Here is a 14,651-nt window from a genome sequence, read left to right as displayed (position 1 = left end):
GGGGACTGGGCGGTCTCGTGGTCTGGAATCCCTACAGATTTTATTTTTTTCCTTAGCCGTCTGGAGTTTTTTTGTTTTTCTGTCCCCTGGCCATTGAACCTTACTCTTATTCGATGTTAATTAATGTTGATTTATTTTGTTTTCTTATTGTGTCTTTTATTTTTCTATTCTTTAATATGTAAAGCACTTTGAGCTACTGTTTGTATGAAAATGTGCTATATAAATAAATGTTGTTGTTGTTATAGCTGAGCTGGGTGGAAGGGTGGCAACGCGTCTGGGAGAGTGGAGGATTGATTAGTGATTGTATTGTGGATTTATTTATGAGTATTGTGGAGAGGAGGGTGCTTTGTGCACTGTTGTTTATTAATAAAGTCAACTTTTGGACTTTTATGTGGTGTCTGAAGTATTGTTCGAGGGTTCAAGAGGATGATAGAGCCCTCTATCTGTCACACCAGATATACAATTTAAAGAGATTGTTATTTTCATGGGAATTGTTACAAATGCATTATTACTTTAAAACTTTAGTAAAAACAATATTTGCAATTAACTTTACTTTAAGATCGTATTGAATTTTGAATCCGTGATTGGACTTACATCGTGACAACGCAATGTATAACTGCCTGTGAGTGAATATCGTTTCTTTCTCTCTAATAAATTAAACGGCTTTTTCTAATGTTTCTCCATTCTCTTTCTTCTTCGCTAAGTCGTTGACGTGTCATCTAGAACATATGAAACTATTCTCCTGATAAAATTTATAACAGCTGAGAGCGCAGGAAGTGTGTCTGCCAAAAGCATTCAAACGACTGAGAGGTTAGATGACCGTGGTCTTGTTTGAAAATAGTTGTAAGTAGAGCGTGACTTGAAAGAATGTTAAAAAATCTCCGTCTCACGGGACTTCATACCGCGCCAACACGCGGAATCTTTTCATTTTCACTGACAACACGAATTAGACAATCTGCAAGTCTCCAACTGAAAGTTTAAATCCGAACAATATATTTGATCTCTTTTCGCTGTTCTGCTATTTCACCAAGTAATAATTTCCGTTTGTTTGCACTAATGCAATCTTTACTATCCTTTTTTTGAGACTTTCAAATTTTTGTACTTCCATTATCTTTAACCTGCTCTGCATGTGTACCGCGCCAACATTTTTGGAATCTTTTAATTCTCACGGATATGCCTCTTCATTGGGAAGAAGACCAAATCACTAAAGCTAACGGAAGTCATTCACATTCTTTGTAAAATAGAAAAAAGTGCATCGTGGATGCTGTTGGTGACAAGCAATTGATGCCATGGCTTTTTAAAAATTTCTTTTGAGATTTTGTTCAAGTTCTGTGTCTCTCCTTAATGCATGCGTCCTGATAATACAGAAGGGGTCATGGCATGCTTGGCTTTACTGTGTCACCTAAATAAGCACAACGTTTAAAAACACAACGGGATCCTGATGAGGTATACAAAATGAAGGATGGATGATAATGTTCAGATAATAGTAATGCTAGGTAAGCAATTACACAATAAATATTATGTCTTCTTAATCACACAGGAAATAAAAATTGTCACTTGTCCAGCAAAGACATCTTTTGCCTCGTATGCCAGTAATTCAAAATTAAAATAAACATCAAATTTCCAACTTTTGGCCAAATATTAATACATTACATGCAGCGCTAATATACATAGATTTAGTGACTTAATGTCTGCTGCTAAATTGCATGAACAAGTGCCCAATAGTTTAACAAAAAGGACCAAATGCAGAAGGGGGCATGTTTTAGAAATTTGCTCTTCAGTGGATTTTGAACTCATTTCTTCTTCAGAATTAAAGACTGCTGTGTCAGCCAGGGCCTGATATCTTAGGAAAGAGCAGCTTCATAAAGAGAAGACCTGAGAGTCCAGCTGAATGACGAGCATTTTCTGATCGTTGACACAGTAAAAGAAATATTGACTGGATGATTGATGATCTCAAATACAGTACAGACACACAGTCTACTGACATACCTGGGGTAAACTGAGCTCTTCATGACCAAGAGACCAAAAAAAGCATCATGCATTTTATTTTTCTGCAATTATTTTATGTAAGATGCAGTAATATCTTAAAATAATGGGTCAGCAGAATTTCAAATGTTTTAAAACTTTAAATAAGAAATAAAGCCTTCTTGTTTTGATAAAATGCAAAGATGACTGTACAGTTTGCTGGCCTACCTTAGCAGGCTGTGATGCGACTTTGCTATTTGTACAGCACGAGTGCTTCCTCTGTGTGTGGTGTAATCACTGCAGTAATGGGAGCAGACAACAATTTGGAAGAAAGTGAGGTTGCAGTGAAATTCAGTGGCAATTCAATGGCATTTTGTTTCCAATAAAATCACAATATTGACACGGGAAGAAAGGCATTCAGATGCTGTCTGGACGCTTTGTCATGCATTAATTCTATATCTACCTGTTGGTTATTTTGCATTTAAATAAAAATCTGTAGTGAAAACTGGACTCATTTCCTGTCATGTCTAGACATTTTTTTGAGCTGTCAGCCATGTGTTGTTCTGGTGGTATGATGCACATTTTGCCAGGTATGTTGGCAATTTTGATGATCACAATCCTAAAGATACATCAGAAACAGAAAAGTGACCTGAAGCAGGATCTCCATTGTAAACTGCTGGGGGAAAATATATGCAGGAATCAAGAAACAAAAAATGAAACAAGAAAGAATGGTTGCTAGAAAACGGAAGGTGTTGACAGCTTTCAGTAAAGTGAGTATTCCTGTGGAGAAAACTGCACAATGGTGTTTATCTATCTATCTATCTATTATATATATATATATATATATATATATATATATATATATATATATAATCCAACGTCTGTCTGTTTCTCTGATTTTCTGCTTTTCACAAGAGAACTACTTAATGGGTTTAGATCGGGTTTTTATCTATAATTTGCTTGAACATTGCGGTTGATTTTGCAACATCTCACATTGTTTGAAGTATCATAGTTCACTTGCGGTACCAAGAGAGACACAGTGGGCTTAGGGGAGGGGGAGGGGCTTAGGGGAGGGGGCGGGGCCCTCCTCACTCATGCGCCAGACTCGGGGCGTACCTTACACCCGCTTAGTTAGCGAACGACAGAACTACTTAACGGATTTGGATCGGGTTTGTTTTCTATAATTTGCTTGAACGTTCCAGTTGATTTTACGACTACTCTCATCACGCTAAGAATCTTAGTTTGCTTGCAGGAGGGATATATTCGTACTTATCCGAGACAGAGCCTGCGGGCTGAGGGGAGGGTTAAGCGTGATGTCAGGAGTAGGGAGTCGGTCTACCTCTGTGTTTTGGAGTGTACCTTGCCTTGCCTCCGCTTAGCTAGCGATACCTTTTTGTTTATTGATTTTGAAAGTTTGTCCTGTTTCACTACTACGCAGGCAGCGCCATATGGAATGGCTGGTACATACAGTATATACAGTGGTGTGAAAAACTATTTGCCCCCTTCTTGATTTCTTATTCTTTTGCATGTTTGTCACACAAAATGTTTCTGATCATTAAACACATTTAACCATTAGTCAAATATAACACAAGTAAACACAAAATGCAGTTTTTAAATGATGTTTTTTATTATTTAGCGAGAAAAAAAATCCAAACTTACATGGCCCTGTGTGAAAAAGTAATTGCCCCCTTGTTAAAAAATCACCTAACTGCGGTGTATCACACCTGAGTTCAATTTCCGTAGCCACCCCAGGCCTGATTACTGCCACACCTGTTTCAATCAAGAAATCACTTAAATAGGAGCTGCCTGACACAGAGAAGTAGACCAAAAGCACCTCAAAAGCTAGACATCATGCCAAGAAAAAAAGAAATTCAGGAACAAATGAGAACAGAAGTAATTGAGATCTATCAGTCTGGTAAAGGTTATAAAGCCATTTCTAAAGCTTTGGGACTCCAGCGAACCACAGTGAGAGCCATTATCCACAAATGGCAAAAACATGGAACAGTAGTGAACCTTCCCAGGAGTGGCCGGCCGACCAAAATTACCCCAAGAGCGCAGAGACGACTCATCCGAGAGGTCACAAAAGACCCCAGGACAACGTCTAAAGAACTGCAGGCCTCACTTGCCTCCATTAAGGTCAGTGTTCACGACTCCACCATAAGAAAGAGACTGGGCAAAACGGCCTGCATGGCAGATTTCCAAGACGCAATCCACTGTTAAGCAAAAAGAACATTAGGGCTCATCTCAATTTTGCTAAGAAACATCTCAATGATTGCCAAGACTTTTGGGAAAATACCTTGTGGACTGATGAGACAAAAGTTGAACTTTTGGAAGGCAAATGTCCCGTTACATCTGGCGTAAAAGGAACACAGCATTTCAGAAAAAGAACATCATACCAACAGTAAAATATGGTGGTGGTAGTGTGATGGTCTGGGGTTGTTTTGCTGCTTCAGGACCTGGAAGGCTTGCTGTGATAGATGGAACCATGAATTCTACTGTCTACCAAAAATCCTGAAGGAGAATGTCCGCCATCTGTTCGTCAACTCAAGCTGAAGCGATCTTGGGTGCTGCAACAGGACAATGACCCAAAACACACCAGCAAATCCACCTCTGAATGGCTGAAGAAAAACAAAATGAAGACTTTGGAGTGGCCTAGTCAAAGTCCTAACCTGAATCCAATTGAGATGCTATGTCATGACCTTAAAAAGGTGGTTCATGCTAGAAAACACTCAAATAAAGCTGAATTACAACAATTCTGCAAAGATGAGTGGGCCAAAATTCCTCCAGAGCGCTGTAAAAGACTCATTGCAAGTTAACGCAAACGCTTGATTGCAGTTATTGCTGCTAAGGGTGGCCCAACCAGTTATTAGGTTCAGGGGGCAATTACTTTTTCACACAGGGCCATGTAGGTTTGGATTTTTTCTCCCTAAATAATAAAACTATCATTTAAAAACTGCATTTTGTGTTTACTTGTGTTATATTTGACTAATGGTTAAATGTGTTTGATGATCAGAAACATTTTGTGTGACAAACATGCAAAAGAATAAGAAATCAAGAAGGGGGCAAATAGTTTTTCACACCACTGTATATATATATATATATATATATATATATATATATATATATATATATATATATACACATATATACAAGGTACATTCAAAAAAGTTTCTGCATGTTCGGAACGGTGAAGGTGGGAAGAGTAGTAATTGGTCATGTCTGAGAGTGTCATGTGACTGGTTCTATCTGGCAAGCTGGCTGCCCTTACAGTTTAGGTATGAGTTGTCACCCTTTGGTGAGGATAGCTGCAAAACTTATAAATTGCACCAAAGAGGATCAGTGTTCTGTCAATAGCTTTTTGTGGGCAGAAGGTGTGTTGGGAGCACAAATTCATCTCCGCATGTGTGATCTGTATGGGGATAAAGTTCTTTCTCATAGAGTTATCTATGAGTGGATGGAAATGTTCAAAAACATTCAAAAACGTACTAGTGTGACGGATGCAGAGCCCTCTGGACGTCCAGCTACAGCCATGAACACGAGGAATGAGGAAAGAACCTTGGAACTGATTCGCAATTTTTTGCTGATGGAATTAAAAAGTTGGTACGATGCTGGGAAAACTGCATCGTAAAGGAAGGTGACTATAGAAAAATGATGTAATTTGTTTTTGAAATTCTTAATAAATAGAGTTAAAAACAAGTGTGGAAACTTTTTGAACATCCCTTGTGTGTATATATATATATATATATATATATATATATATATATATATATATATATATATATGTATTCTCACCCTGATACCAGTCAAAGACAGGTAATAGAGTAATTAAAAGATATTTGCCATCTTTTGACATCCATGCACCTTCAGCTCCTTTCCTTGGAATCCATGTGTGTCTGAACCTTTCTTTACCGGCGCTCCCTTTCTCAAGCATGTTCCCTTTGCAAAAATAACACATAGAACAGACAGGCATCCCAGCCAAGATGGAAAAAAAGTTCAGCCAGAGGACACTGTCAGGGGAGGACAATACTGTTTTCAATGTGACCTGGATGTGCCCCTAGAAGGGCAATGTGGTGACACCAAAAAAATGGTCCAAAGTTTTGCTTGGAAGGAAAGGAAAGGAAGAAGAATTGGTCAGAATTGTGTACTGATGACTGATCTTTTGATGGTGCTTGTTGAAATACTATGGGGAGAAATCAATCTTTTATTTAATCTCCAAATTGTGTTGGTCATCAGTGTGTCTTTGGTTTGGGGCTCAAGAGCATCACTTGCTGGTTACACCGTAAAGTCTGCTCCTCAGACTCGGTCATTATTTTCGAGGCATCTTTCTCGCCTCATGTTCGGTTTTATACTCTCTGTCTTTGAACGCGACTCTCTCATTGTGCACCTTTACTCCTTGTTGTATGTCTCACCCTCCCACCTTTCCTTTTGTTGAATCACCAAAGCCAAATTGTCCAATCAGATTTCCAAGAGGGGCACATATACTGTACCATAGTGCTTTATTGTATAGCAGACATGTCCCTGATTGATTTAATATCTAGAAATTCTTAGCCATTTCCAGGCCAATAAAGTGAAAACAGTTTTCACTAACGGATCAATCTCATGTACCTAAGTTCCTGGAAAAAATCAAAAATCAGAGAAAAATTAATTTAGCCATGAAAAAAAGGAAAAACTCCAACAATGGGTCAGATTTAACAGCTGGAAAGATCAATATTATTGCAGACCTTTGGCTTGTGGGGAATAATATTGAAGTCAGCACGTCCAAATGCAAGTTAGTAGCACTGTGGTTCAAACTTTGCCTCCATCTATTGTGATGGACGGCCGGCAGTTCATCCCGGTCGACACATCCAGGACGCTAGATGGCGTCCTTCCTGCAGCCTAGAGGTGCCCCGGATTCCCGCAGAGCATCATGGAAAATGGGGTTTGGCTTCATAGCCCTGCTGGGTACTGTGGGTCCTCTTAGGGGACGCTGCAGGGAGACACTGAGACTTCTGTTTCTATTATAGCCCGGTAGTACTTCCAAGTCACGTGGTTTGGTGTTGGAAGAACTGAAGTACTTTGGAAACACATGGACTGAAGGACAGAAGCACTTCCGGGTCAAAGACTATAAAAAGGACTGTGGGAAACCGGAGCCGGAGTTGGGAGGGAGTGAGACAGAGCTGCTGGGAGGAGAGGGTTATTGATTATTGTGTATTGTGGTGGAGGAGGTGCTTTGTGCACTTTATAGAAGAATATTAAAATAATTCTGTGTGTTTTAAAACAGTGTCTGCATTTGTGTGTTGGGAGATGAGTGGGCAATAGCGCCACCGAGCGTCCACTTATTTACACTATTTTATTACTTTGATTTTATTTATATGTATGAAAAAAATATATGCACACAAATAATTAGCACCACTGACTAAGGGATCATTAAAAATGTTTTATTCCTCTACCCCTGCAGCTAACGTAGTTTAAAGAGAGTTTCATGTATTTCATCAATATTCTATTAAAATGATGTCTTAGGTAACCTTATCCAATAATAATATGCTCTTTAATATAAACCTTTGTACAAATCATTGGAATATTTATATTATTTAAGAATGATCTTTTTTATAATTTGCTGTAAAGTCTTACAATACTGAAACTTAAAATGTCATACTTTGTCCATACGAACCAATCCCTTTCTTTTACAGTATATTAAGATATTCATTTATTTATTTTTTTGTCTGGATGCATAATACTATCTTTTGATTGAATTTGTTATTTTTTTTATTCATTTTCTGTATTTTGTAATTTCAACTGATAATTATATTTAGCTAAGTGAAAGTAATCACTCCAGTTCATCGGTATGTCACTAGTACTCTACACTACACTAGTATTTCTCTGCTCCTATAAGTACAACCATGATAATGGTGTCATCCATTGCACAAGGAAACGATAACAGTTCATAGAATGCAAGCTTTAATTGCTACCAGAATATACACTTATCTTGCTCAGTTATCGTAATTTTGGGGGCAGAACTTCATCTCGGGATAAGACACCATTTTACTACAAAGACATACTAGTCTAGTCAGGGAGCATGCACTGGTACAGGGTGTTGTTGCACCCACTACACAACGAAGCAACTCTGGATCCCGGTTGGCAATCCCCCAGGCAGACATGCGGTGCAGTCCCACCCTCCGGAAATGACCCTGTATCTGCCGCAGCCAGGAGTTACGTGGGCGTCCCCTTGGCCTGGCCCAGCCACTCGGGTCCTCGACAATGATACGGATCACTCTCAGGGAAATGCGCCACATGGCCGTAGTACCGTAACTGATGCTCCCTCACAATGCAGGTAATGTGACTCATTCAGGACACCATGAGCAACACAAAGTCAAACCAACGGTACCCAAGGATTTCCGGAGAGACACAGTACCAAAGAAGTCCAGTCTTCGTCTCAGGTCTCTGGATAGCGTCCATGTCTCGCAACCACATAGCAAGACAGGAAGCACCAGGACTCTAAAGACTTGGACCTTCGTCCTTTTGCATAAATATAGGGAGCGCTGCACACCTCTTTCCAGCAACCTCATGACCCCCCATGCTCTCCCAATCCATCTACTGACTTCATAGGAAGAGTCACCAGAGACATGAATGTCACTGCCAAGATAAGTAAACCTCTCGATGAGGTCGACACTCTCTCCGCAGACAGACACACTGCTGATGGCTGTGCCCAAGAAGTCATTAAAGGCCACATTCAAATGTTCCAGGCCAATTTATAGGTGCCAGTTAACCTAACTAGGGAAGTGAACAGTTAATAGACAGACAGACAGACAATCACTGATTAATAAGGACATGTTTTCTAGGGCACAGATGCTTTTTGCAACAGCATTTTTATAATTGTCTGGACATCTTAGATTAAGTTTCATCAGCCATTTAAATTGCTAACTTGCTTTAGGATTCAGTGTGTTTATCATATTTTTTGCCTTCGTGGTTATCACTCATGTGTAAATATTTATAAAAATTTACATATGGACATATTTGCATTAATGCAGCACCACAAAGTCGAACAAACTGGAAAAATAGTATGTGTTTTTTAACAAAGTAATGCTTGAAACCAAACTCTGGAAGCTTATTCTACTAACATTGTGGGTTAACTACAGTTGCAAACAGCTTTAATTATTTATTTTGTCTTCTGAACATAAAACATAATAGGGAAGAGTAATTGGATAAGCTTTGAAAAGTGTCATATTGTTAGAAGGCAATATTACATTCTGGAATAGAGCAGAAAGAAAAGGAGTGAATTAGAAGCCAAATGTCCAGATATTTAGCACTCCGTGTTTGTTATTTTAGAAACAAAGTCAGAGTAGTATAAAAGTTCATTGAGGGGCAGAAAGGGTAGCAAAAACTAAATAAAAATAAATAAACACATACATACAAGTGGTTGGGATAAAAAATAAAAATGTTGTATGGTGTTACAGTTTCTTATTTTAGTGCGGTAACACTTCATATTGTGTCCATAATTACACTGTAACTACTATGTAATTACCTGTATAAGTACAGTGTAACTACAAGTTATTACTCCGTACTTACTGTATAATACAAAGTAACGTTATAGTTAATTACTCAGCTGTCATTGTTATTCCACAGTTTATATAATTACAATGTAATTGTTTATCACTGATCCAAAAGCAAGTGTGCTTACATAGTTACATTGTATCTGTACTTTCAAAATGTCATAAAAACATCAGGGTATGGAACTACAACTATGATACAGATGTTCCATGGTCTGGGCAATTGTAATGGAGAATTGCAGTGGTAACAGTAGTACATTAAGATAGTTAGTGTCAAAAGAGGTGTGAATTTGATTGATGACTTTAAGCCCCGCCCACAAATATGATGGATGACATTAAGCCCCGCCCCAAATATGATTTATGGAAATATGAAAATATGAAATATGAAAAATGAAAATATGAACTATGAAAATATAATTTATGTAAATATGAAACTATAAAAGTATGAAAATGTATTTATAAACTTAGGACACGTGGGTTTATTTTATAAACATTAGGTTCAAAATTAATACTGTGAAATTAAATATACACTTATCTTGCAGTCATAGCTATGCTTATGTGTAACTTTCTGAAAATATTCACAGACCCGCGCTAAGATATAAACTCACGACCTCATTTTATAAACATTAGATTCAAAATTAAATATTAATTAATTAAATACAAACATGTCTTGCCGTCATAGCTATGTGTAAACTTTCTGAAAATATTCACAGACCCGCGCTAAGATATAAACTCACGGACACATTTTATAAGCACTAGATTAAAAACTAATATTATAAAATTAAATATACACTTATCCCGCGTGCAAAGCCACGCATATGTATGACTACATAAAAACGCTATAAAATATTCACACAACCGCTCTAAGTTATAAACTAATTGTAAGAAAATATACTGTAATATCCCTTCCCAGACGGGCAAGTGGTAAATTATCAAATAAAAGAACTAATCAATGGTTTATATTCACTTTCCTTCTTACTTCAACAAGCTGACAACCACAACGTAGGCAGGACAAAGAAAAACGCGCACCACTAAAAATCCTACTCCCATACAAGAAAATAAAATTTTCTAAAAATGATTTTCACTCCACCTCCAAGTTTTTAGTTCTCGACACGCGTCTTTATCTTTCCTTCACCCCATAACTGAAATGATGTTCACCCCACAGCCAACTCAAACCAAACGAAGCTCACGGCACAGACGTAATTGAAAAACGCCTCTTTGTAAATTTCACCGGTTCAAAAAAGACTTGTTTTTCAATTACGTACCTCCCCCATCGGAATGCGCCAAATATGATCGATCACGGCCTGTCTCTTAATTTAATTACCATACCGTGACAAACCAGGCTGCTTTAGACATTAGCCAGACGTTGAAGCAATTAGGTCCCCACAGGGAGTCGGCGCCCTTCATGTTATCAATTAACAAAAGTCTTAATCTAATTTAAACGTATTCAATTTTTTTATATCATAAAGTAAAATACTTATTCTCACCCCGAATCAAAGCGATTAAGAATATATACACTCCTTCTGATTTTTACTAAAATTCTTAACACGCTTTTCAGCACTGTCTCTGCGAACACCCCACTAAAAGTAAATATACAATTTTCTAAAAACGATAGGGACTCTCTGCTCTAAGTTATAAGTTCACGACACGCGTCTTTCCTGCACCGTCATAACTAAAATGATGTTCACCACAGCCACCTCAAACCAAACTAAAAACGATTTTCACTCCGCGTCTAAGTTAGAAGTTCACGACGCGCATCTTTATTTTTCCTGCACAGTCATAACTGAAATATTCACCCCCTCAAACCAGACTAAGTTACAAGATCACGACACCGCCCTAACTAAAAACGATTTTCACTCTCCCCTCTAAGTTGTAAACTAATAGTAAGAAAATAAATATACAAATTTCTAAAAACGTTATAAGCTGCATTAGAATCAAAAACACGAAAATACATGGCCACTCCTAATGCCTGAACGCCTCTTTGAAAATTACGTACCTCCCCCATCGGAATGCGCCAAATATGATCGATCACGGTCTGTCTCATTTACTTACCATACCGTGACAAACCAGGGCCTTTCCGGCTGTTTTAGGCATTAGACAGATGTTGAAGTAATTAGGTCCCCACAGGGAGTCGGCGCCCTTCATGTTATCAATTAACAAAAGTCTTAATCTAATTTAAACGTATTCAATTTTTTATATCATAACGTAAAATACTTATTCTCACCCCGAATCAAAGCGATTAAGAATATATACACTCCTTCTGATTTTTAATAAAATTCTTAACACGCTTTTTAGCACTGGCTCTGCAAACTTAAGCACAACACTTTTTACATTCCTATGGTCTAAGAACAAAGTTATTAAATGAAGTATTTTCCACTAACGACTCTCTTATATTCACAATGATCTTTACAAACTCGCAAGAAGAGTTATTAAAAAGGGTTCTATATGCCGCGTTAATCGGCAAATGTCGAAATTGAGCTCGTTTCACATTTACAGTACACGTTGCGAACTAAGAAAGGGCTCTTTCTGATAATGTATTTTAGCCGTGTTAATACAGTTTACTTTACATTTACAGTATGTCAACTTTAAAATATATGTCGCGATCTAAGAATGGGGTCTTTCCGTTACTTTATTTTAGCCGTGTTAATTGTGTAAATGTCAAAATTGACTTTATTTCACATTTACGGTATATTAACTTTAAAATACGTGTGGCGATCTCTCGGTAAAACAAAGTATATGCTTAGATTTGAACCTTACCGCGGCATGTGTTTGAATGAGGCTTCTTTGCCGCTAGAAAGGGTCACCGCCCCTTAGAGGCGGAACATCAACAACTCTGAACCTATGAGCTTTCTCACAAACGTCCCGCGCTTTTCGCTCCGCCCTTCCAAGGCGTTACGGGTCCCTATGTGCCGCATAAAGTGTTCTGCTTCGCGGTGTTACTACAATAACTATTCAAACATTACGAGTGTCTCCAAGATCTTGCCATAAGGTAGGCATTTTTGCTTTTTCTTCCGCAATGGCTGGCATGGCAAAAAATACTTTTGTGGTTGAGGATAAGTGTAGATTATAGAAATATATGCCGTTAATGCCCGTCTCATCAAACTGTTGAAATGATTTTCTTCTATATCCGCTTTCAAATCAGATAGTTCCAGCGACGAAGAGCAATCTCAAAGCAGCCTCTCACTCGGAGGTATGTTTTCTGCTTTTAAATGAAAAAACTGTATCTAGTCGTAACGCCCCGAGTTTATAAATGAATTATTTTTCTTATTTCAGAAGGCTGTAGTTTCTGGCCGGTTGGCTGTTCAAAAAGTGAGTCAGATCTTCTTTCGGCCGTACTTTTAATTCGAAATTTTGTTTATAAGACCGCGCCGATTTAAAACTTTTAACTTCTTTAAGGATGTACATATTATTTTAATGGTAATGTAAGCTTCATGCTAATTATAGTTGTTATACAGACTAACCTTTTATAAATCGAAATTTTGCTTTAAGTATGTACAAACTTATTGCTTTTAATGTAAGTTTCATGCTAATTATAGTAGTTATACAGACTAACCTTTTATAAATCGAAAGGTTGATTATAAGACCGCGCCGGTTTAAAACTTTTAACGTCTTTAAGTATGTACAAACGTATTACTTTTTTAATGTTAATTACTTTTATAAGAATGTTCCGGCTGATTACTTTTTAATGCAATGGTCTTTAAGTACGTACAAACCTAGTCTTTTATATTTTAGAATCGGAGGGTGAACTGTTTGATTCTTTAAATCTGACTAGTTCGCAATTGGAGGATTTAATAGCTGAAACAGATTGTCTTTTTGAGAATAAAAATCCTGCCTCAGCCAAAGAGTCCCCAGAAAGTAAGTATCACTTTCCACTCAGGGCTCGTGTGTGCGTGTGTGTATGTGTGTTTGTGTGTGTGGGGAAGAAAATAAGGCGTTGGGGTTAAATATGTACTTTTTAGCAGAATACTCGACGCCTCCAAAGAGCGGGTTTTCTTCCGAAGTTTCCAGTCAGCATCTAGAATCGGCGCAAAGGCTCTCGGACAGTCTATTATTGAACATCTCATTCACGCCGCCCGGTAAGTTGAACTATTTGTGCGAGCGCGCAACAAATGTTTATTTTTAAAGAAAACTTAGTCTTGCTTGTTTTTTCAGAACCAGCCTCTCCTGGCTTACTGACTCAGATACTCGGGGGATCACCGCCGTTTGCATCATCACCCGGACTTCTCACCCAAATAATCGGTGAACCTGAAAGATTGGATCCCGCTGCTAAGGCTGCTGAGCTGAAGGCGGAAATCGAACGAGTGCTGTTGATTTTTCAAAGTGCATTACGGACCTTTACCCTGTCTCCGGATATACGTGAAAAGGTTATTTTATTGTATGCAATTTTAGAAAACTTGTTCCCCAAATAATGTCTGGCAAAAGGCGTGCAAGTGAGGACTTGGACGCTGGGAGCGGTGCTCAAAATGTTGATTTATTGCATGACATGTCTGATGAGCTCAACTTTTCGATTCGGCCCCCAAAAATGCCTACTCCACCACCCCGATATTTTAATGAATTGGAATATATTAATTGGCAAAATCAAAACCTGTTCCAAATGAGTAATATAATAGCGACCATGAGAGCTCCTTCACCTGTTACCACTCCCATCAACTTTGACCAGCTTGACAGCCTTTTAGAAGCCCTACGTCCAGTAGCCACCCCAGATGAAATGCAGACATTAAATAACTTGTTAGAAAGGGTTCAGCGGTCTTTGAACGAGAATGTGAATGCTCAAACGGGTCATGGTTTAACAAACATGTCGGGTTCTGTAAATGCTGCCCCCTCTCACAGTATGGCCACATCAGTCTCGGTTACTCCCTTGGCTACATCTGTTTCTGGCCCCGTAGCTCCCACTTCTGCTCCAGTCATGCCCCCTTCGGGGCACTCTGCTTCAGCTAGCCCCTCTGGGTCCAAACCGTCTACTTTAGTAGGCCCCCGTAACCCCTCTGTCCCCATCACTGGCTCCTCTGTTTCTGGCCCTATAGCTTCCACTTTAGTAGGTCCCTGTACCCCCTCTGTCCCCAGCACTGGCTCCTCTGTTTCTGGCCCTGTAGCTCCCACTTCTGTTCCAGTCATGCCCCCTTCGGGGCACTCTGCTTCAGTCTTGCCCCCTGTTCCAGT

The 14,651-nt window shown here is 38.7% G+C and overlaps 1 protein-coding gene and 1 long non-coding RNA gene across 3 annotated transcripts in view; one reads left to right on the top strand and one right to left on the bottom strand.

Annotated features, from left to right (window-relative positions):
- LOC120522832 (neural cell adhesion molecule 2-like) overlaps positions 1–14,651 on the bottom strand; it is a 1,092,848-nt gene that overhangs the window by 26,289 nt on the left and 1,051,908 nt on the right. The window lies entirely within an intron of this gene.
- Positions 12,553–13,812, top strand: LOC120522833. Its single transcript, XR_005632524.1, has 5 exons — positions 12,553–12,681; positions 12,765–12,800; positions 13,224–13,346; positions 13,451–13,567; positions 13,644–13,812. It is a non-coding gene; the product is annotated as an uncharacterized LOC120522833 (long non-coding RNA).

This window comes from Polypterus senegalus, chromosome 2 (genome assembly GCF_016835505.1).
Source record: "Polypterus senegalus isolate Bchr_013 chromosome 2, ASM1683550v1, whole genome shotgun sequence".
Classification (NCBI taxonomy): Eukaryota; Metazoa; Chordata; class Cladistia; order Polypteriformes; family Polypteridae; genus Polypterus; species Polypterus senegalus.
This window is presented reverse-complemented; position numbering and strand designations above follow the sequence as displayed.